Source organism: Scyliorhinus canicula, chromosome 4 (assembly GCF_902713615.1).
Source record: "Scyliorhinus canicula chromosome 4, sScyCan1.1, whole genome shotgun sequence".
NCBI lineage: Eukaryota > Metazoa > Chordata > Chondrichthyes > Carcharhiniformes > Scyliorhinidae > Scyliorhinus > Scyliorhinus canicula.
The window spans coordinates 97,330,327-97,351,021 of record NC_052149.1 but is presented as its reverse complement, the minus strand read 5'-3'; the positions used below and the strand labels follow the sequence as shown (position 1 = coordinate 97,351,021).

The following is a 20,695-nucleotide window of genomic DNA, read 5'->3' as shown; positions in this document are numbered from 1 at the left end:
AGAACTCCTCAGTGCAGGAAACGGGCCTAAGTGCGACCTCTTCAGGGAGTTCCCTGCTGAGGCCCTAAATTTACCCGAATGGTATCAGAGCCCCTTTCGATAGCATGGAGTTCCTCGATGCTCCGAACACTGGGAAACACCTGGCTAAATGCGGTTGTTATAGGACTCTATTACCATTGTGGTAGCTCGCACCCTCAATTTTTACTTAATAATACAGAACTTTACATCCAAAAAGAGTCACATCCTATTAAAAATTCAAATCTAGGAGAGCAATTGAAGAACTATGGTAGTTAATGTGCAGTAGAGGTAATTCTATACCAATCAAAAAGAGCACTATTCTGGATTTAAAAAAACAGAATGGCGTCCAGTTTTTACTTTACTCAATCATCTCTGGAAGCATTCCCAAGTCCACAGACAATCCCAGAATCTAACTGGAAAACATGAAAAAATCAATGAAGATGTTGATGTGTTTTCAGCCCACCTATCCTCAACCTGCTATAACAGCTGGAGGCTTGTTACCAATGAGGGAGGAAGTAATGGAAAATCGAGGATTGAGTCTCTTGTCCAATCATTTGTTTTTTCTTTCATTCTTATAATTACTTTATCTAAATCCAGAGTGGTAAGAGTTGATACTTTTTTGGGGGGTCCTTAAAATGGTCCTTCTGACCAATGCAGAACCACAGTGTCAAACAGATTGCTATTTTGTCTCCATACAAGAACTGCATTCTGCTGAATGTCCATACAGTTATAGAATTTCCCAATTGCACTGGAGGATTTGATTCTCCATTTGTGATTCTTTCACTCCTTGAGCTTTAATTTTCCCTGCTGTTCTGCTTGATACTCCCCTGCAGGAGTTCAAATAAGACTGGGACTTCTGTGGAACAGGGGATCACAGTTTTAAATGCAAGTAGCTCTATTCGTTAACAGAACATTGTCATTGCTTTAGCGCACACCATCTTATTTTAAGTTACAATTTATTGAATATAGCGCACACATTTTGACTTAAACAGATATAATTGCACCAACAATTGATAGTCCACATTTTGAAACAGAAATGAGACATTTAGTTCCATGGGCGCGATTCTCTGCAAATGCGGCAAGTCGTAAAGGCTGCCGTGAAACTGGCCGTGTTTCACGGCAGCCTCCGCGCCCCCTCCCAGGACCCGATTCTCCCCCCCGGGCGGGGCTAGCAGCGCGGCCTCGTGAAGCACGGCATTGCGGGCTTAGCGACCGTCGCTAAGTCCGCGCGCCATGCATCACGGCGGCTGACACGCACGATGACATCAGCCGCGCATGCGTGGGTTGGACGGCTCCAACCCGCGCATGCATGGATGATGTCATCACGCAGACGCGTCAAACCCGCGCATGCGCGGGCCGTCATGCCCCTCAGCCGCCCCGCAGACTGATCCTGCGGGGCGGCGGAAGAACAAATAGTGCGTGGGTATCGGACCAGCTGCCCGCGATCGGTGCCCACCGATCGCAGGCCATGACACCCTTGGCACGGCCGTGGTGCGGCCGTGCCAATCGGTGCCATAGTTGTCCGGGACGGCACTTTGCTGCCGTTTTCACGAACGGTGAGAGCAGTGTGATTGCGTTCGTGAAAACGGCCATAAAGGCCTGGGAACTCGGCCCATCGGCCTGGGGAGAATCGCTGTTCGCCGTAAAAAACGGCGAGCAGCGATTCGTGTCGTGGGGCGGCCGTGGCGGGGGGGGGGGGGGGGGGGGGAGAATAGCGGGAGGGCGGGAAAAATGTCGGGAAGGCCCTCCTGCCATTCTCTGACCCGTCGTGGGCAGTGGAGAATCGCGCCCCATATTTTCCATTAAGTATATGTTCGTCGACCCTAACAGACTCGGTATGGCTTTTCCAACTGTTTATGAACCTGATGGATTAACCAGGGTCTAAGGAGGGTAATCACTTTGTTTTACATGCAGACAGAATGGATGAAACAGAAAGGACCGAAAGAAGAGTAACACACATTGAAGTGGCTGTAAATGAAGAATTATGAGGATAAGTGGAAGTATTTCAATTTTAAAGAAATGGCAACAAAAGGTGTGTGGCGATCGAAGTTATGGAAAATAGTATTGATAGATACCTTAACAGAACATTTTTTAAAACTAAATTTAGAGTACCCAATTTTTTTTTTCCAATTAAGGGGCAATTTAGCGTGGCCAATCCACTTAACCTGCACATATTTGGGTTCTGGGGGTGAAACTCATGCAGACATGGGAAGAACGTGCAAACTCCACATGGACAGTGACCCAGGGCCGGGATTCAAACCTAGGTCCTCAGTGCCGCAGTCCTAATGCTAACCTCTGTGTCACGTGCCACCCCTCAACAGAACATTTTAATGTGGGAAGCACAAGGTAATCCATACATTTAGTTACTCAAGAGTTTAAGGAAATGAAATATTGGGCGTGATTCAGCAGACTGAAGTTAAAGGCAGTTTTGGGCGCGTTTGGCGGAGAGTTTCGTGACGGCCGTTTGGGTGAGATCGAGGCCCGTATTCAACAGCACTTAGTTCCAAAAATTAGCCCCCCCATGCGATTCTTACAGGCTCCCTCGCCATCTGATTTGCCCGACTTGTGCCTCAGCTGCTCGCCGCAAAGAAGGGGAAGGGGGAGATGCTTTTAAGCGCTCCCTCGCCTCTCACTTCCAGTCAAACACAAGCATGACAGTGCACAGACCTGCTCCTCGCTTTGGGGATGGCAACCCCACAAGGTTTCTCGACACGGGGGGGGGGGGGGGGGGGGGGGGGGGGGGGGGGGGGATCAGAGGACCAGCAGCAGGGTGAGCAACGCCACCTGGGAGGCAGTGGCAGTCAGTGCAGACAGCAAGGACAAGGAGTATTATATTACACTTTGTGGTAATATGTCGGTACTCTTTGCTTTGTGATCCAGAATGGTCTGATGGTGTGATGATCAAGAAACCACCAATTTTTAACTTGAAGCGGGGGCAGCACGGTGGCGCAGTGGGTTAGCCCTGTGGCCTCCCGGCGCTGAGGTCCCAGGTTCGATCCCGGCTCTGGGTCACTGTCCGTGTGGAGTTTGCACATTCTCCCCGTGTTTGTGTGGGTTTCGCCCCCACAACTCAAAAACGTGCAAGCTAGGTGGATTGGCCACTCTAAATTGCCCCTTAATTGTAAAAATGATTGGGTACACTAAATTTAAAAAAATAAAATAAAATTTTTAACTTGAAGCAAAACTGATTTATTGAATAATGATTAAATTGATTATAGTTCGCACACTCTACTGAGCTGTAACTGTATAGTAGTACTGAGTGTGTTAAACTATAATCAATGATTAAGTATTAACTAATGAAGTACATGTGCCAATTCTCTCCAACCTAACTAGTCCTTGAGTTGTGATCTATCTCTCTCCTCTCCTAACACTACTCAAGATTCCCTGAGCTTTGATATTTATAGTGTAAACTTGTGGTTCCCTCTAGTGTTTACATTACACTGAGATGTAATAATGAACAATTTAGTGTTATGCCCACATACATATTACAAGGAGGACTGCAGTACAATGTCGGAAAAAGACCAACGTCCTTGAACGAACTGCAAGTGTAAGCTACCACAACCCTCCTGGCAGCAAATCTTTGCCACCCCTCAAACTCCCAACCCCCCACCCCCGCCAATCCACCTCCACCCCCCCAACATTTGAACTTCAAGCTTCTTCCTCAGAACCCCCTGTCAAACACCAGTACAACCACTTCATATCCAGGTGTGGTGCCCACATAAACCACCTGCTATGGAGTCCCCGGGCCTGGAAATTGCAGGGATGCCTGAGGAGAGAGTGAATACCAACAGCGAGGTTGGCCTGAGGATCCACTGCCCCTTTATCTAGATGATCGGTATCAAGTGAGTTGTTCATATCAGCCAAAATGATTCTTCCCTCTCACTGACCTCATGTCCATTCTCTTGCAGGATAAACATTTGATGATGGTGGGCCCTCCGGAGTCCAGCCCCACCCCTCACCACCCAAGAGAGGAGGAGAGCTTCAATGAGACACCATCAAGTCATCACAGCTTTCACTTGCACCTTCCATCAGCACAGAGTCACATACCTCAGTGGGTGACACTAATGGGCAGGTTTCCGGGACGCAATCTGGTAAGCACCACACAGTTGCTGATGCACATCAGGTGGAGCCAGGAACATCCAAGAGAAACAGCACTCGGAGGTGTGCTGGATCCTATGACTCAGCTGGGTCCCAGCCAGATGCCAATCTTCTGGACAAGGTTCTCCATGAGCTGCTGCAAATGATAGGACATAACCATGAGTTTCAGAAGAGGGTGTCAGGGACATTCCAGTGACTGCAAGGCCAACTGGAGGAGCCCATGAGGCTTCAAGCACAGGAGATGGTGCTGACAATGCCTGGCACTGAGGCCAACACTTCTAGGGTAGTAACTGCAGTGGAAAACCTGGAGCACGACGTCCGCATCTTGAGTGATGGTGTCCAAGGCATGACTCAGTCTGTGACAAACATGGCTGAGGGTCTCAACATTATGTTCCAATCACTGAGGGACTTGTCCCAGATGTAGATGGACATTGCCGAGGCATTGCAGAGCATGTTCCAGTCACCGAGGATCATCGCTGAGGATGTTGACACCATGGTGCAGATAATGGGGAGCAGATACCTCAGAGGTCTCTGGCGCTCACTGCATTTGCCTCTTCATTCCATGGAATTCCACAGGGCCCTGCTGGCATCATCAGAAAGCAAGCACTGGAGGCCAACCCAGGGCCTGACACCAAGGAGACTCGGTGGTCTCCAGTTCTTACAAATCTCCCCTCCTGCCACTGGTGCATCTCAAGGAGAGCAGGCAGAACAGTGTGGCATGGCGATCCCTGTGATACGATCGGTTGGCCGGGACTCGCCGGCTCCAGGCCCTCCAGAGGATGACTGCCAAAGGCATCAATGGCTACAGGGTGCGGAAAGCAGCAGGTTCCCTCCACCTCTGATGTGTATACTGGGGACACACCGCGACAATGCACTGGACCACATATGACCAAGAACAGTGAGGAGCACTGAGTGGGTACTGATGGGGTCACTATCGGTGGCCGGGGGAATAAAAATCTGCCATAGTAAAATGTTCACTGTTAAAATGTGTTGCACCTCATACACGTGAAGCCTCTGTAACATTGATCTACGGGCCTGCATGAACCCCAACCCCTGTTCCCCTCCACTTCCCCCACCCCCTGGGCACAGTGTCCAAGATCAAAAGCCCCTGATGCAGACCCATTCAGTGGATGAGTTTGCGCCCACTGTCAGCAGAAAGATAGGAGTCAGGCTTTAGCAGGAACTGAGGAGCACCAGAGCTTTCTTCACAGTGTGATCATCACTCTCCAGCCTTGTATAATGATCTGTTGACAGTATCAACACAGGCCTATCATCCTGGAGTGATGTTACAGACCCTTGGAAGGGGGAACAGGGTGGTCAGGAGGTCACAGCATTGGGGTGGGGTTGGGGAGGCGAAGGGAGGAAGCAGATTGGAGTGGGGAAAGAAATGGGGGTGGGTGGAGGGTGTTGAGCTGACGGGCACAGCCTCATCCCAGGTGAATCTGGTGATGATGAGGCCTCCGACTACTCCTCGGGCTCTCCATCATCAGCCCCTCCTGGTCCACCTCTCCCTCCACAGTAGAGGCCACATGTCACTCCGCCTTCTCCTCCAGAATGTCACCCCACTGCTGTGCCAGATTGTGAAGGGCACAGCAGGCTACTACAAAGCGGGTCTCCTGCTGGGCACCACCTGAGCATTCAAGGCATCGGAACCGCATTTCCAGCAGCCTGATCCTTGGTGGCTCAACGAAAGCACGGGCGGCAACGTGGGCCTCATGATAATGGATCTCCCCCTCAGTCTCAGGCCTTCGCACGGGTGCCACCAGTTATGTTCTCAACGGCTATCTCTTGTGCCACATGAGCCAACGCATCATCCTGGGGTGATCGCGAAGACACCAGGGATCTCCTGTACAGGCTGTAGCTGTCCTACATGTTCCCAAGGTGGTGGGCACACACATACATAATCCTGAGGTGGTGGTCGCCACATTCTGAACAGTCAGGGACAGGATACCCTTCCTGTTAATATAGGGCACTCCCTGATGCAGTGTGACATGCGCGATATCGATCGCTCCCGGATCAGGGGCATCCCGGTGACGATGGCAAATCCGTGTGACACTAATAAAGATTATTATTATGATGATGATTAGTGGCCTAATAGAGGATTTTTTAATTATTATTTTTTTCTTAATATAAATTTAGAGTACCCAATTATTTTTTCCAATTAAGGGGCAATTTAGCATGGCCAATCCGCCTACCCTGCACATCTTTGGGTTGTGGGGGTGAAACCCACGCAGACACGGGGAGAATGTGCAAACTCCACACAGACAGTGACCCAGGGCCGGGATTCGAACCCAGGTCCTCAGTGCCGTAGGCAGCAATGCTAACCACTGTGCAACAGTGCTGCCCAAGGATTTTTAAATTATGAAAGGCCTTGAAAGAGTGGATACAGACAAAATGCTGGGATTTTGCAGGGACTCGAGGATTGAACTGTACGGCAAAGCCCACCCCTTACCCAATTCCACCATCAAAATGTTCCTTTAAAAGAGTTGATCAACCAGGGCGAGTAAATTTACCCAGCCTAACTGGAGAGAACGAATATCAGCTTGATGATCAAGTGGAAGTAATTCAGCTGGGAGCAGTTCAACTGGGACAAGTTCCAATTCTTATTTAAACTGATTTTTTTCACAAAATTTTAAAAAGAAATTCAAAAGAAACTTCTTTACCCAAAGAGTGGTGAAGATATGAAACTCACGACCACAGGGAGTGGTTGAAGTGAATAGTATAAATGTATTTGAGAAGCAAGACAAATATTGAGTGCAAAGGAAACGGATGGTTACGACGATAGATTTAAATGGGGAAAGATGGCAAGAGGCTCAAGTGGAACATAAACACCTGTATAGACTAGTTGAGCTGAATAGCATGTTTCCAATGTGAGCCCATGAAGTTCCCTACCTTTTCAGCTTTGTTGAAAACTCTAATAGGTTGGGCTCTTTAAGTGCCGTTTCAGGTTCTTCAAAGGTTTTCTGATTTTGTTATTCTGCAAATTGGGGCACTTTCCTTCAATGGTCTTCATCCTTTTAAATTTCACTAACACCAATTGCCCATCCTAACCAATAGTGTGCTGCCAACACTCATTTGAATCAGTACTTCAAACTATGTGATGAGCTGACCTCACAAAATTGAGCACATAAGCAAACTTTTAATTGAATGTCTAAAATCCCCAAGTCAAATTACACCAAGGTGGGAAAATCCAAACTACAAAAACAGCAGTAATTATCTTGTAGTGTGTGTCATTTTATTTTGGTTCCAATTGCCTAACACCTTCTTTGTTCACAGTGGACACTAATTAATTTTCCATAACTTCTGCTCTGCTTCCTGATAGCTCATATGAGTCTGTTTTGTTCATGTCCGCTCTTCAGTGCATATCTAATTCACCTCCTCTGAAGCAAAATCACGTTAACCTGTATTATAACACTCAAGACAGGTCTGAACTCACACGTTATTGTTTACCCTAATTATGGTAAATCAAGCTGATTTATTGCTTCTCTCACAATTCAACTCCAGATTGGAATCAGCAACCTTTACCTGGATCATTATTTTAGCAGGGTAGGAATTCTCCGGTCATCGGGATAGACTTTTCTTTGTGACAGCGCACCCCACTAGTGGGCTTTGCGGTGGGGTGGGGTGGTTTTAATGGGAAATCCCATTGACAAGCAGCAGGAGGATAGAATCCTGCCAACAGTGAAAGGCGCGCCGCAGAGAAACATGCATCTGTGGGACCGGAGAATCCCGTTCCATATCCATATTCCCCTCCTGCATTCACAGTGCCTAAATGGAAAACTTTCACAGGTTGAAATGGCTCAGATACGTCAAACTAGAGTGACAGAAGCCATACTTGTGCTTCTTTATCCATTCATAAACCTACTTCAGTGAGTTGGTGGTGCCATTAACTTACTAAATTACTGTCATTAAATTGGCTGGTAAGTGGGTTTCAAATCTATGGCAATGTCCTGTGCAGGTTTTCTCAAAATTTATTTTTACGGGATATGGGCTTCATTGGCTAGGCCAGCATTTATTGCCCATCCTTAAGATGGTGAAGGCAGCCAAAAAGAATGAGGAAACTCACATGTGGTGATGGTTCAGTGCATCCTTCAAGGTTGGAAAACACTTACACACCTGTTTCCTTGCTAAAGATCGCCACTGTGCCACTTGGACATCATGTCCAGAATTTTCAGTGGTGATGGGACACATCCCTGCTGATTCCAGAAGGCCTGGTGACTTTTCACACTTAAAGAGTGTTGCTTGGCAGAAGGCAAGACTTCCATCCATCACCAGGAGGAAGCCCTGCCTTGGAGAGCTGTCACCCAATCCAGTCATCCCAGAAACCACGCTGCAGTGGCCAAAATAGCACTGTAGCCAGCTGTGGCTAGCGCTGTGGCTTCACAGCACCAGGATCCCTGGTTCAATTCCCTGCTGGGTCACTGTCTGTGCGGAGTCTGCACGTTCTCCCATGTCTGCGTGGGTTTTCTCCGGGTGCTTGGGTTTCCCTCCCACAGTTCAAAGACGTGCAGGTTAGATGGATTGGCCACACTAAATTGTCCTTAGTGTCCAAAAAGGTTAGGAGGGGTTAAAGGGTTGTGGAAGTGAGGGTTTAAGTGGGTCAGTGCAGATTCAATGGGCTGAATGGCCTCCTTCTGCACTGTATGTTCTATGTCACTGGGCGCTAAGTAGATGGTGCCACCAGTCAGAAGGAGACTTCTGATGGAGGCACAACCCCTGTTCCGCATAGATCAAATCTTGTTCAATTTCTGGATCCCCCTCTCCACCACCCCGGATCTGTCATCCGCACACCAGCATAAAAATTGAGGCTGGGCAGGAAGAGGCTCTTAATTGGGACATAGGAGGGCTTCCCACCTTCCCATCCTGCCTGCCCCAATCTGATCGGGATTTTACACCGGGGCAGGTAGGGTCCTGGAGGGAATCGCATCATGCAGTTTTACCCTCTCCTGCTCCCTGCCTCAGACCATGGGGTGGAAAATGATGGCCCATATTTATGGTGCAAGGAAATTCCAGGCAATTGCTCACAAATTTTAAAACAGAAAATGAATGTAAATTAGTCAAAAACAATCTTGTAAATGCAGCATAAATACAGCAGAAATTATAATTTATGGTGCTGGAAATAAGAGTAGCATTTGTAGCAAGATTTCCAAATGCAGTTAAATCTGACTTTGTACAACTGCAACAATCCAGCATATTTTTCTGCAAATTACCAATACAGAAAATGAAAATGGTTCTACAATTTACTCATTAAATATTTAACAACAATGCAGAGCATATAATAAAGTTATTAATTAGCAAAACCCGGGGCGGCACGGTAGCACAGTAGTTATCACTGCTCCCTACGGTGCTGAAGACCCGGGTTTGATCCTGGCCCCGGGACAGTATCTGTGTGGAGTTTGCACATTCTCCCTGTGTCTGCGCAAGTCTCACCCCCATAATCCAAAACTTTGCAGGTTAGGTAGATTGGCCATGCTAAATTGCCCCTTGGAAAAACAATAATTGGACACTCTAAATTAAAAAAAAATGAATTAGCAAAAATAAGATGAATTACTATCATTATACTTTCCTTGGTGCCTAATACATTAATGGGCAGATACCGATGATGAACACAGATTTTATAAAGCTATAAAATAATAGTGAAGTGAGATTTTAAAGTTAAATAATGGAACTCATAAAGCAGTTTTATTTCCGGCTCACTTATTGCATCAATGTAAATCTGGTTGTGTTTTATTAATTTCTTACAGTAAACAATTAATATTTTACCAGATGTCTTCTTGAATATGAAATTTATATCATAACTGTTGTAAGATATGGTTTAATAAATGTAAGTGATCAACTATCTGTTGTACTAAAGGATCTGTATTCATTGCCTTACGAGCTAAATTAAACATTTTGTGAAGGACTGGGAAGTATGTTTTTGTACACTCATTGTTTTATCTAAATTTTAAAATATATATATATTTTTTTTAAAAGGGCGGGATTCTCTGATCCTGAGGCGATTCCCCGACGGTGTCAACATGGCCTCAGGATCAGCAATTCTGACCCCTACAGCGGGCCAGCACGGCACTGGAGCGACCCATGGCACTCCAGCTGTTGATCCTGGCGTCAGATGGGCGCCACAGGGCCCGCACATGCGCAGTGGGATCGGCGCGATTTCTGCGCATGCGCAGTGGGATCGGCATGATTTCCGCACATGCACTGTGTCTCCCTTCTCCGCGCCGGCCCCGACGCAACATGGCGTAGGGCTACACTGTGTCTCCCTTCTCCGCGCCGGCCCCGACGCAACATGGTGTAGGGCTACAGGGGCCGGCGCGGAACAAAGGAGAAAGCCCCAGGCCGAGAGGCCGTTCTGCCGATCGGTAGGCCCCGATCGCGGGCCAGGCCACAGCGGAGGCCCTCCCCGGGGTCGGACCCCCTCTATTCCCCCCCCCCCCAAACGGGCCGCCCCCGGATCCTTCCACGCCGAGGTCTGGCCGGGTAATACCAGGTTAGGACGGTGCCGGCGGGACTCTGGCTTTTTTGTACTGCCACTCAGCCCATCCCGGGCGGAGAATCGGCGGGGGGGGGGGCTTGAGCGGCCCCTGACTGGCACTGCGCCGACTCCAATGGCGCCGATTCTCCACTCTCCCGGGGTCGGGGCGGAGTGGCGCGATTCGCGCCTGTCGCGCCAATTCTCTGACCCGGCCCCGGGGTGAGAGAATCCCGCCCTACATATATCCTCATTGTTATATCTGGACCCTGGCTGATTCTTAAAATGGCTGAACCTATTTCTCTTTGTGACCACAGAACAGAAGAACCCACTTTGCAGTTTTGGGAAAATTCATACTTTGTTATCTCTGAGAAATCACTAACGTTTACCTGGGGACTGCAGAGTCCAACTCAAAGACAATTTGTATTTGATAAGAGTCAGAGGATCTGCTGAGATGAAAGGCTCCTCTCAAACGTTCCTTTCAACTCATAATGGCTGGGACGTTTAGCAAACTTTGAGACCCAGGTGTTTTGTTGAAGACATGTTGGAGACCTGGGGTTATGTGACCTAGGCCTCTGAATTTTGGAACAAGTAATACTGCCTTGCTGAAGTGTACAGCTCAGTCTGCCTATCAGGCCACACAGAAAGGAGCTCTGCCCTAGCTTGAACACCTGGCCCCATCTACACTGATTCTGTTAAAGTTCTGTGCGTCAGATACAAGACTGATTCATCGCTGCATACCTGTCTCATCATGTGAAGTCAGCACGTCCAGTAAAACTAATACTACAACACTGGCTTTCAATCTACCAACCTCCTTGAAAGATAATTTTAAAATTAATTATGGGGTGTGGGCATCTCTGGCTGGACAAGCAATTAATGTCCATCTCTAATTGTCCTTGAACTGCGTGGCTTGCTAGGCCATTCCAGAGAAGAGCTATGAGTCAACCACATTGCTGTGGATCTGGAGTCACATGTGGGTCGGACCAGGTAAGGACAACAGATTTCCTTCTCTAAAGCCATTAGTGAAACAGGTGGGTTTTAACGATAATTGACAATGGTTTAATGGTCATCATTGAGCTTTTAATTCCAGATTGTTTTATTGAAGTCAAATTTCACCATCTGCCATGGTGAGATTTGAACCTGGGTCCGCAGAGCATTACCCTGGGTCTCTGGATTACTAGTTGAGTGAAAATACCACCTCCCATTACCTCATTAGACTTTGAGTCAGGACTTTGGAACTCATGTGAACCAATATTTATTTTTTCTGTGGTCTCTGGACTACAAAATCTTTTTTTTTTCTATCCCGCTGTTTACAGACTGAGTGTGGTTGTGACACTGCAAACCCTCCTTCCCAAGTTTTGATTGTGCAAATAAACTAACCCTTTAAGCTCATCCTACCTTGAATTTGCTACAGGGTTATTAATAGAAACATGGATCACGCAAAAAATCCAAGGCTCAGCCAAATGTGCCACTGCTTATAAAAGAGGGAAACACATCAAAACAGTTATTTGTTTATGGATGGGTTTGCAGTAGTGCAAGCCCTCGTGGTCCACGTTACCGGCTTGGGGCCTATTGTGCGAGAGTTTGCGAACTCCAACTAATGGGAAAAAAGCATGGTGTCCCGGGAGCAGGGTCCCGGGCAGAGTGGCTCCTGGAGCTAGAGAGTAAAGACCTGTTTAGTGACTGTGCCTTTGTTTAGTTTACTGTTACTTGTTACCAATGAACCCTTGTTCCGCTATAATATTACTGCCTCGAGCCACCACATTGGCAACGGGTGTGAACCAGGTCGATCACAAATTCGCAGCAATTCAATATTCGAGGGCGAAGGGAGAAGGCTCCAAAACAAAGAGAAATTGAAAAGCGTCAACGGCGTCATAAAATAGTGAGTGGAAAATGCCCATAATTGGGAAGCTTCACCTTTAAGTACATTAATAAACATCTTACAAATCCTGCTTAAAGACTTTAAATCTGTATCTAAAATCTGCACGATACAGTACAGCAGCCACATTTTAACCAAGTTGAAAGATGGTCAGTCCAGGCTTTTAGTTTCAACTTTTAATTTGTTTGCCATGTTCATTTTATATAAGAAAAATAATGTGTGGGGGAAAAAAGCTGCTGTACTTGCACATGCATCAAAAATTAGGGACTTTTTTCCACAAGTTTTTCCCTTTGCTCTTCAGCGGTAAACCATTTTCCTTCATTACCTCAACTACAAGTTTAAGTCAGAGAGATTTATGACAAAAACATCAGCTCACAAGGTTGACAATAAGCTAAGTACTGATTCCACAGTGGTAGTCCAATCTCAATGAACATACATCCAAATCATGAGCTGTCCATAAGTGAAAGTCTTGATTGAGTAAAAGAGACATATCAGAGCACTGAGTTTATTTTGCACTTTTGAGAGAGGCAAGTGATGCCCATTAATGTCATGGAAGTGCAAGATACAAAAGTTTGGCTGTCATCCTGTGCTAATAAGCACCAATGAAAAAGCAATCGCTCTCTTTTAATGTAGATGCTGAAGAAAAGCAGATATCTGCAGGACTCATAAACCACTGAAATCCTCTGCATGTAGATTCTATCCGCAGCTGTGCTCCTGTCCAAATAGCGTTCTGCATTCCACTTGTTCAAGACATTAAACAGATAACAGATTCTTGTTTACTGGCAGAGTATCCTGGACAATCTAAATCCTGTTCTATAAACTCTCTCAATACAGAACGGGCGGAATTCTCCCCTGGGTCCAAAAATCGCGGAGGCCGTCGTGAACTCGGCCGAGGTTCACGACGGCCTCGGGGGCCGCTCCCCACACCTAATTCACCCCCACTCGGGGGGCTAGGAGCGGGCCCCCGTTGTTCCCGGCCGCGACCTCATCGCGCCGGAAACGACGCCCGAACAGCGCAGCTTTGATGTCATCCGCGCATGCGCGGGTTGCCGGTTCCAACCCGTGCATGTGCGGATGACATCAGCGCGCAGACGGCACGAACCCGCGCATGCGCAGTGCCGTCTTTCTCCACCGCCGCCCGGCAAGACGTGGCGGCTTGATCTTGCCGGGCGGCGGAGGGGAAAGAATGCGTCTGTTTTGGACGTAGGTCCGATGATCGGTGGGCACCGATCGCGGGCCTGTCCCCTCCGGAGCACAGTCACGGTGCTCCCGTCCAAATCGGGCCCCTGGATGCCCCAAACGGACATCTGGCACCCATTTCACGAATGCAGCGACCAGGTGTGGTTGCTGCCGTGGTGAAATGGGCATGAAGGGCCGGCTGCTCGGCCCATCGGACTCGGAGAATCGCCGTTCGCCGTGAAAAACGGCGAGCGGCGATTTTTCCAAGCCCGGGGGGGGGGGGGGGGGGGGGGGGGAAGAATCGCTGGGGGCGCCAGCGGGGCGTAAAGAATGTCGGGAGGCCCTCCCACAATGCTCCCACACCACGTGGGGAGCGAAGAATTCCACCCACTATATCCCTTCACCCAGTAGCACAGAGGAAAGTGAATGGTGGTTGGATGGGTGGTATTTGAACTCCCAGATGGGGGAAACAATTAGAAAGGGAGTAGAATAATGCTTATTCACAATTTGACGAACTATAGTGCAGATTTTAACTCATGGGTGGTGTGGTAAACCACTGTTACACGTGTATTAGGTAGTGTAAGGTAGGACCTGTACTACAAGTTCGCCGGTAGCCCCTGCCTGCTGGCTCCACCCAGTAGGAGGAGCGTGTCCTCTATTCAGCAGCCATTTCACCAGCTGCTGTGGGAGGCCACACATCTTACTGCAATAAAGCCACAGTTGTATCCAACCTTAGTCTTTGTACAATCAGGTGGTATTACAATTGTCATGAAGATCACAGGGGATCGGTGATTGACCTCCTCGTTGGCTTTGTAAAATATGTGTTTTCACGTTGAGTGGGCAGAGGCTCACCAAATTAGGGCTTACAAGCGAGGCCCTAAATATTGACCCCCAGATCTGGACTGGCAGCTCCCACTAGACCTGAGCTAGGACATTTTGGGCGGGATTCAACAGCCCGGCACATCAGAAAGCTGGGGCAGCACGCCCCCGCCGGCAGCAAGATTCTCTTCCCCACCAGCCAGTCAATGGGGTTTCCTATTATGGGCAGCACCGCAGCGTCGGGAAATCACTGGCCGTGGGTGCACTGCCAGTGCAAAGGAGAATCCGCCAGTGGAGAATCCAGCCCTTTTTTTGCACATGCCGTTGTGGCCTTATTTGTGTTGTAGAATTTGGAGAATAAACCTGCTTTACGTTTTAACCTATGCCTGTTGTAATTATTACATTGGCAACAAGGATCTAGCATGAAATTCTGAGCAGCCTTTATTTTAAATTTCAGAAGGCAAATCTAGCAAGAAAAGAAACAAACCTGGAAATGTCTTTATTTGGAAGGCTTGAGCCAGATGACGCAAATGTCGAGGACGAGGGCCAGTATGCTGAGCACATGTGCTATTTTCTTTCATGCCAATGGCATTGAAGGGGATGAGAGACAAAAGTAATCATCTGAACAACATGGGGGGCCCCAATGTTTAACATGAGCAAAAGCTTAATTTATTCAGCGACCCCTGACACTAAAATGTTCGACCAGCACGTGGACCTGGTGAGAAACCATAATGGCCCGAATCTGTCCGTACTCCTCCAAATCTATCATTTTAACAAAGATGGGAGTACCCTGGGGGAACCCATTACGGAACTTCTTGCTTCATTGCCGAAGTTTGCAGAGTACTGCGAACTTGGCTCGTCCCTGACTGCGGTGCTACGCGATAGGCTAATGTGTGAGATTAACAATGTTACAACCCAGAAAGTATTACTGGTGGAGCCAATCTATACCTCAAAAAGGCTATAGAAATGGCTTTATCCCTGGAGAATGCCGAGAAAGGAGTGCAAGAACTTCAAGGGGTAACAGATACTAGCATCCACAGGCTGTGGGGGGTGGTGGGGAGGGAAGGATCCTCGCATCGTGAAGACAGAGTATCCAGGTACCCACATGCCTCAACCACCATCAACCCAAAATTTCGTAAGGACCTCCTGACATTTTAAAAGATAATCCCATCGTACTCGGGAAACCTCCAGCGGATCACAGGTGTCAGCCACAGGGCTGGTGCAGGTGCTATCGACATGTCACCTGAAGGCCCTCCCCCGATGCTCTGCCCCAGATGGGTCGAGTTCCCGACCACGTGGGACACGTGTGGTCTTAACGGTCGGGAACCCAGCGTGGCAGCTGCGGACTGTGTCCAGCACCGCCACAGTCGGCAGGGAGCCGTGCTGCTGGCCGGAGGAGCTTCCGCGAGGGCTGGGGGCACTGGTGGGGTGTGGCCAGCGGGACACTATTTGGCAGGTTGGGTCCACGTACGGCCGGCGCCATGTTTTACAGTGCAACCACTGCAAATTGTCGACGTGCGCATGCGCGACCAAGGACCTGGGCATTCTCCAACCATTTATATTGTGGGAGCCGAGGGTTTTACTCGGCACGGCTGTTAAACCCTCACCGGTTGCAGGATCGGCAAGAGTTTGACGCTGAGTTTGCCATTGTAAAACGCCGTAGTTCCCACGCCGGCGTCGACACTTAGCCTCCAAAACGGTGAATCCAGCTTTTCTTCATGAAGAAACAAGAACGAAGTGTTGAAGATGGTATTATTCTGTGGGGATCCCAGTTAGTCGGCCCCTGCCCAGATCGGTGTCCAGTTCTGATGGAGTTACACAATGGTCACCCTGGGATATCCAAAATTAACGTGTTCACAAGAAGCTACGTTTGGTGGCCCGGTCTCGATGCAGATGTTGAGGACTTGGTGAAGCAATGCTCCTTATGGCAGGAGACCCTCTGGCCTCCTTACACCCATGGGAATGCCTAGGAAGACCATGGGGATGGATGCATGTAGCCTTCGCTGAGTCAAGAGGTAGCGCTATTTGGGGTGTCGGAAGACCTGGGAGTCTAGGGGGTGAGACAGGTCAATGTTTTAACCTTTGCTTCCCTGATAGCCCGACACGGATTTTACTTGGGTGAAGGGACTCGGAGCCGACAAAAGCAAGGGTGTGGGTGAGTGACCTGGCGGAATTCCTGAGGCTAGAAAAGGTCAAGTTTGTCCTGGGGCGATCGGTTGATGGGTTCGTTCGGAGGTGGAAACTGTTCATTGACTTCTGTACGGAGGATTGAGGTAGCAGCAGAAGGGGAGGGGGGGGGGGGGGGTAGTGGGTGTTGGTTATAATTTAACTTCTGCTTTCATTTGTCTTGTTTGTTGTTTATTTATGCAAATGTCGACATAAAATATTTTTTTTAAAAGCTAAGGAGACTGTGTTGCATCCAGAGGCCAGCACCAAGGATGATTCCCCTTCCGTAACTTTCAGGCACTTGTCAAGGAAGCGGAGGTCCCCAGTTCTCTTCACGACCTGCGATCTGACTCCACCTGCCATAGACTTGAGGCCTAGTGGCAAAAGGTGGAGGAGGCCCATCACCGCGGGAATGAAGGTGATGAAACGGACTTGAGGGGAAGGGACATTATAACCCTCACGAAGACCACAGGAGATCGCTGATTAATCTCCCTCTGGGCTTCGTGGAATATGAGTTCCCATGTTGAGTGTGCTGAGACCCACCCGAAAGGGTCTCACCAACGGGGCCTTGAATATCGGCCCCAGACTGGCAGCTCCAGATAGACCCAAGCTGGGACATTTGTTTTGTACACCGCAGCTGAGGCCTTATTTTTGTTGGAGAATAAACCTGCTTTGCCTTTTAACCTGTGCCTCCTGGAATTATTACAGTTAGAAAGCCAGTTAGGAGAGGAAACTACTCAAATTTCCACCTGGAAGAAGTGCTTGGGCATCTTTAAAATCTCACAGGCCAACCACCCACACAAACGAACATAAAGAGACAGCTGGTCTGTTTTTGGGAAATTAATATTTGATTTCCCAGAGGCCACGCACTGGCACTCAGGTAAGATGCAGTGGTCCCGCAGGGTTTCAAGACCAAGAAGGGACGTTGTTCAGCAGATTGCACTTGAGGTGTCCAACGGAGCATTTTTGAGGACTGGGCTGCATTTAAACAGGACAGGACAGTTGTTCCAATACAGCTCGCTGGATTTGGGTCATCGCACTATTAAGTGCCTTGAATCATGGAATTTACAGTGCAGAATGAGGCCATTTGGCCCATCGAGTTTGCACCGGCCTTTGGAAGATCACTCCACTTAAGCCCATACCTCCACCCTATCCCTGTAACCCAGTAAGCGCACCTAATCCTTTTGGACACTAAGGGCAATTTATCATGGCCAGTCCACCTCACCTGCACTTTTTTCAGGACTAGTGGGAGGAAACCGGAGCACCTGAAGGAAACCCACATAGACACAGGGCAGACTCCGCACAGTGACCCAAGCTGGGAATCGAACCTGAGACCCTGGAGCTGTGATGCAATTGTGCTAACCACTGTGCTACCGTGCTGCCCAAATTTAGAATAAGTCCAGGAGGTGCAATGATCACAAAGATTGGGGTGGCGACAGCAGGGGGGGGGGGTTGCAGTTCAGTTTAATTTCTGTGGACCCCTGGGTGGCGTCCTCCCTTCACTCTTCCTGCCTCTCTTCTTTAAGATCCTCCTCAAAACCCAGCAGTTCTCAGTTTCTTTTTATGGGCCCCAGAGAAACAATTCTTCCCCCCCAAAAATAATTGAAATCTTACTCAGCTGCATTGCCGGTACAACTGGTAGGAAGAGGGCAGCAAAGTGGCGCAGTGGTTAGCACTGCTGTCTCATGGTGCCGAGGACCGGGGTTCGATCCCAGCCCCGGGTCACTCACCGTGTGAAGTTTGCACATTCTCCCCGTGTCTGCGTGTGACTCAACCCACAACCCAAAGGTGTGCAGGGTAGGTGGATTAGCCACGCTAAATTGCCCCTTAATTGAAAAAAAATATTTGAGTACTCTAAATTTAAAAAAATATATGCACACAATTGGTAGGAAAGTGGATGACAGACAATTAACATATCAAAATGGGCTGACCATAAGGTTGTCAACTCTGGTTGAATGTGATTCTGGAGGTTTCATCACATGACCTCCTTCCCCCAATCATCCCGCCCAGTCAAACAGCGTTTTTGTATGCCCCCATCTCTAATGCTTTTATAACTACTTGAGGCAGCGTCTGGGTTGGGGGGGGGGGGGGGGGGGGAGGTGAATATTTAATTCCAGGAATCTCAAGGACAATCTGGAGGGATTGCAACTCCTCCATATTTCCCCAGAAAGAGAGACAGAGTAGCAGTATTCACAAGGGCATTGAAATCTGTCAAACCAATTTTGAGATTAATACTATATTCCAATGTTTTTGAGAACATTTCGGATATATGAGTTTCTACTTTGAAGAGGACTATGCAATAAAGCAAAATGCCTCTGTGCTGCACAGAAGTATTTCCCATGGATATATGAGCATGAGACTGAAGGTTTTCCCGTCCGCTGTTTCTGGTGTCTGTGACTGGAGCAGGAGTGATGCAAGGAAAAGATATTTTACACTTTCAGCTAAAATCAGGAGATTCTGCTGCAAGAGCTATTTTTGAAATGATGTGGGTAGACTTGTTATTTTCTGTTGATTCAGCTTATTTCCAAATTGTAGAACTCTGACACTTAACTTCAGCTGAAAAAAAAATTATTTGAGAGCAAAGGAATGTTTTGCAACGTAAGCTACTGGTTTAATTTATCCAAGAGTCTTTAATGTTCAAAATCATCCAGGCTGCCTCATAGGGGCACACTCAGCCAAAAATGGACATCAAGGCTGAGATATTAGGAATGGTGATCTACTGCTTGATTAACCCACAGCTGAGTTGTAAGGACAGTATTAAAATTGAGAAGGGGCGACAAAGGCAGAGGAGGGTATAAGGAGGGAATTTCAGAGTGTGGATCCTAAAAGACTGCTGCCAACAGTGGGACAAAGTGAACAAGCAATTCACCAAAGGTCAGCATCAGGGGAACATGTGAGGAAAGGTAAAGGGCTTCAGGTAATGACACAAGATGGGAAGAGAACGTCATGAAAAGATATGATGGTGAGGATGAGAATAAACAGCAAGGGTATGGGTGCTAATCAGTAGGATCTGGTGCTGTATAGGATGCAGGCAGAGATTTGGATGAGCTGAAGATTATGGAGAGGGGAGAATGGAAGGCAACCTCGGGGAGCAATGAAATTCTAAAATCTGGAGTTGGCAAAGGAACAAATGAGGGCTTCAGTGGTTGATGGTTTGAGGCACAGGCAAAGAGACATGTTAAGGAGATGGAAGTTGGTTATCCTATATGATGGAGAATATATACAGTAGGAAGCTTAGCTTTTGATCAAATAGATAAACAAGACTGCAAACCTTTGTTGATGGTGGAGCAGGAGAGTAGGATGTAGTCGGTGTACATATGGAAGCTGACCTCATGTCAATGGATGATGTCATCATGGCCCAGCATGTATATAAGGAAAATGAAAGGACCAAGGAGAGATCTTTGGGGGACTCTGGAAGTAACTGAAGAAGAAAAGCCATTGCTTTGAATATTTGCTACAAATGGAGAACTAGGAATGGAGCCAAGCGAGGCCAGTCACAGTGATTTGGAGAACAAAGAAAAACAGTTGGAGGAGTCTGGTGTAATCAACCATATCAAAAGCCACAGTGAGGTTAAGGAAAAATTATGGATCTCAATCATAGTCAGTCGTGACTTTGGTTTTGACTGTTTCAATGCTGAGGCATCAAAGAAAACCTGATCGGGAAAATTCAAGTATCGGAGTTCAGTAAGATAGAATCTTTGAATCACTACGGTGCAGAAGGAAGACAGTCGACCCATCGAGTCTGCACCGACCCTCTCTGAATTAGAATTCTACCTGGGCCTACATCCACAAACCTATCTCTGGAACCCTACCTAAACATTTTGGACACTATGGGACAATTTAGCATGGCCAATTCACCTAACCTGCACATCTTGGACTATAAGAAGTCTTACAACACCAGGTTAAAGTCAAACAGGTTTGTTTCAAACACGAGCTTTCGGAGCACTGCTCCTTCCTCAGGGGACTTTAACCTGGTGTTGTAAGACTTCTTACTGTGCTCACCCCAGTCCAATGCCGGCATCTCCACATCTTGGACTGAGGGAGGAAACCAGAGCACCCGGAGGAAA

The 20,695-nt window shown here is 47.9% G+C and overlaps 1 protein-coding gene and 1 long non-coding RNA gene across 2 annotated transcripts in view; one reads left to right on the top strand and one right to left on the bottom strand.

Annotated features, from left to right (window-relative positions):
* LOC119964832 overlaps positions 1–4,445 on the top strand; it is a 54,637-nt gene extending 50,192 nt beyond the window's left edge. The window contains exons 5-6 of the long non-coding RNA XR_005460377.1: positions 1,933–2,050; positions 3,927–4,445. This is a non-coding gene — a long non-coding RNA (uncharacterized LOC119964832). The remainder of the gene's footprint in view (positions 1–1,932; positions 2,051–3,926) is intronic.
* kcnt2 (potassium channel, subfamily T, member 2) overlaps positions 1–20,695 on the bottom strand; it is a 1,159,267-nt gene that overhangs the window by 624,641 nt on the left and 513,931 nt on the right. The gene's annotated exons all lie outside the window — the stretch shown is intronic.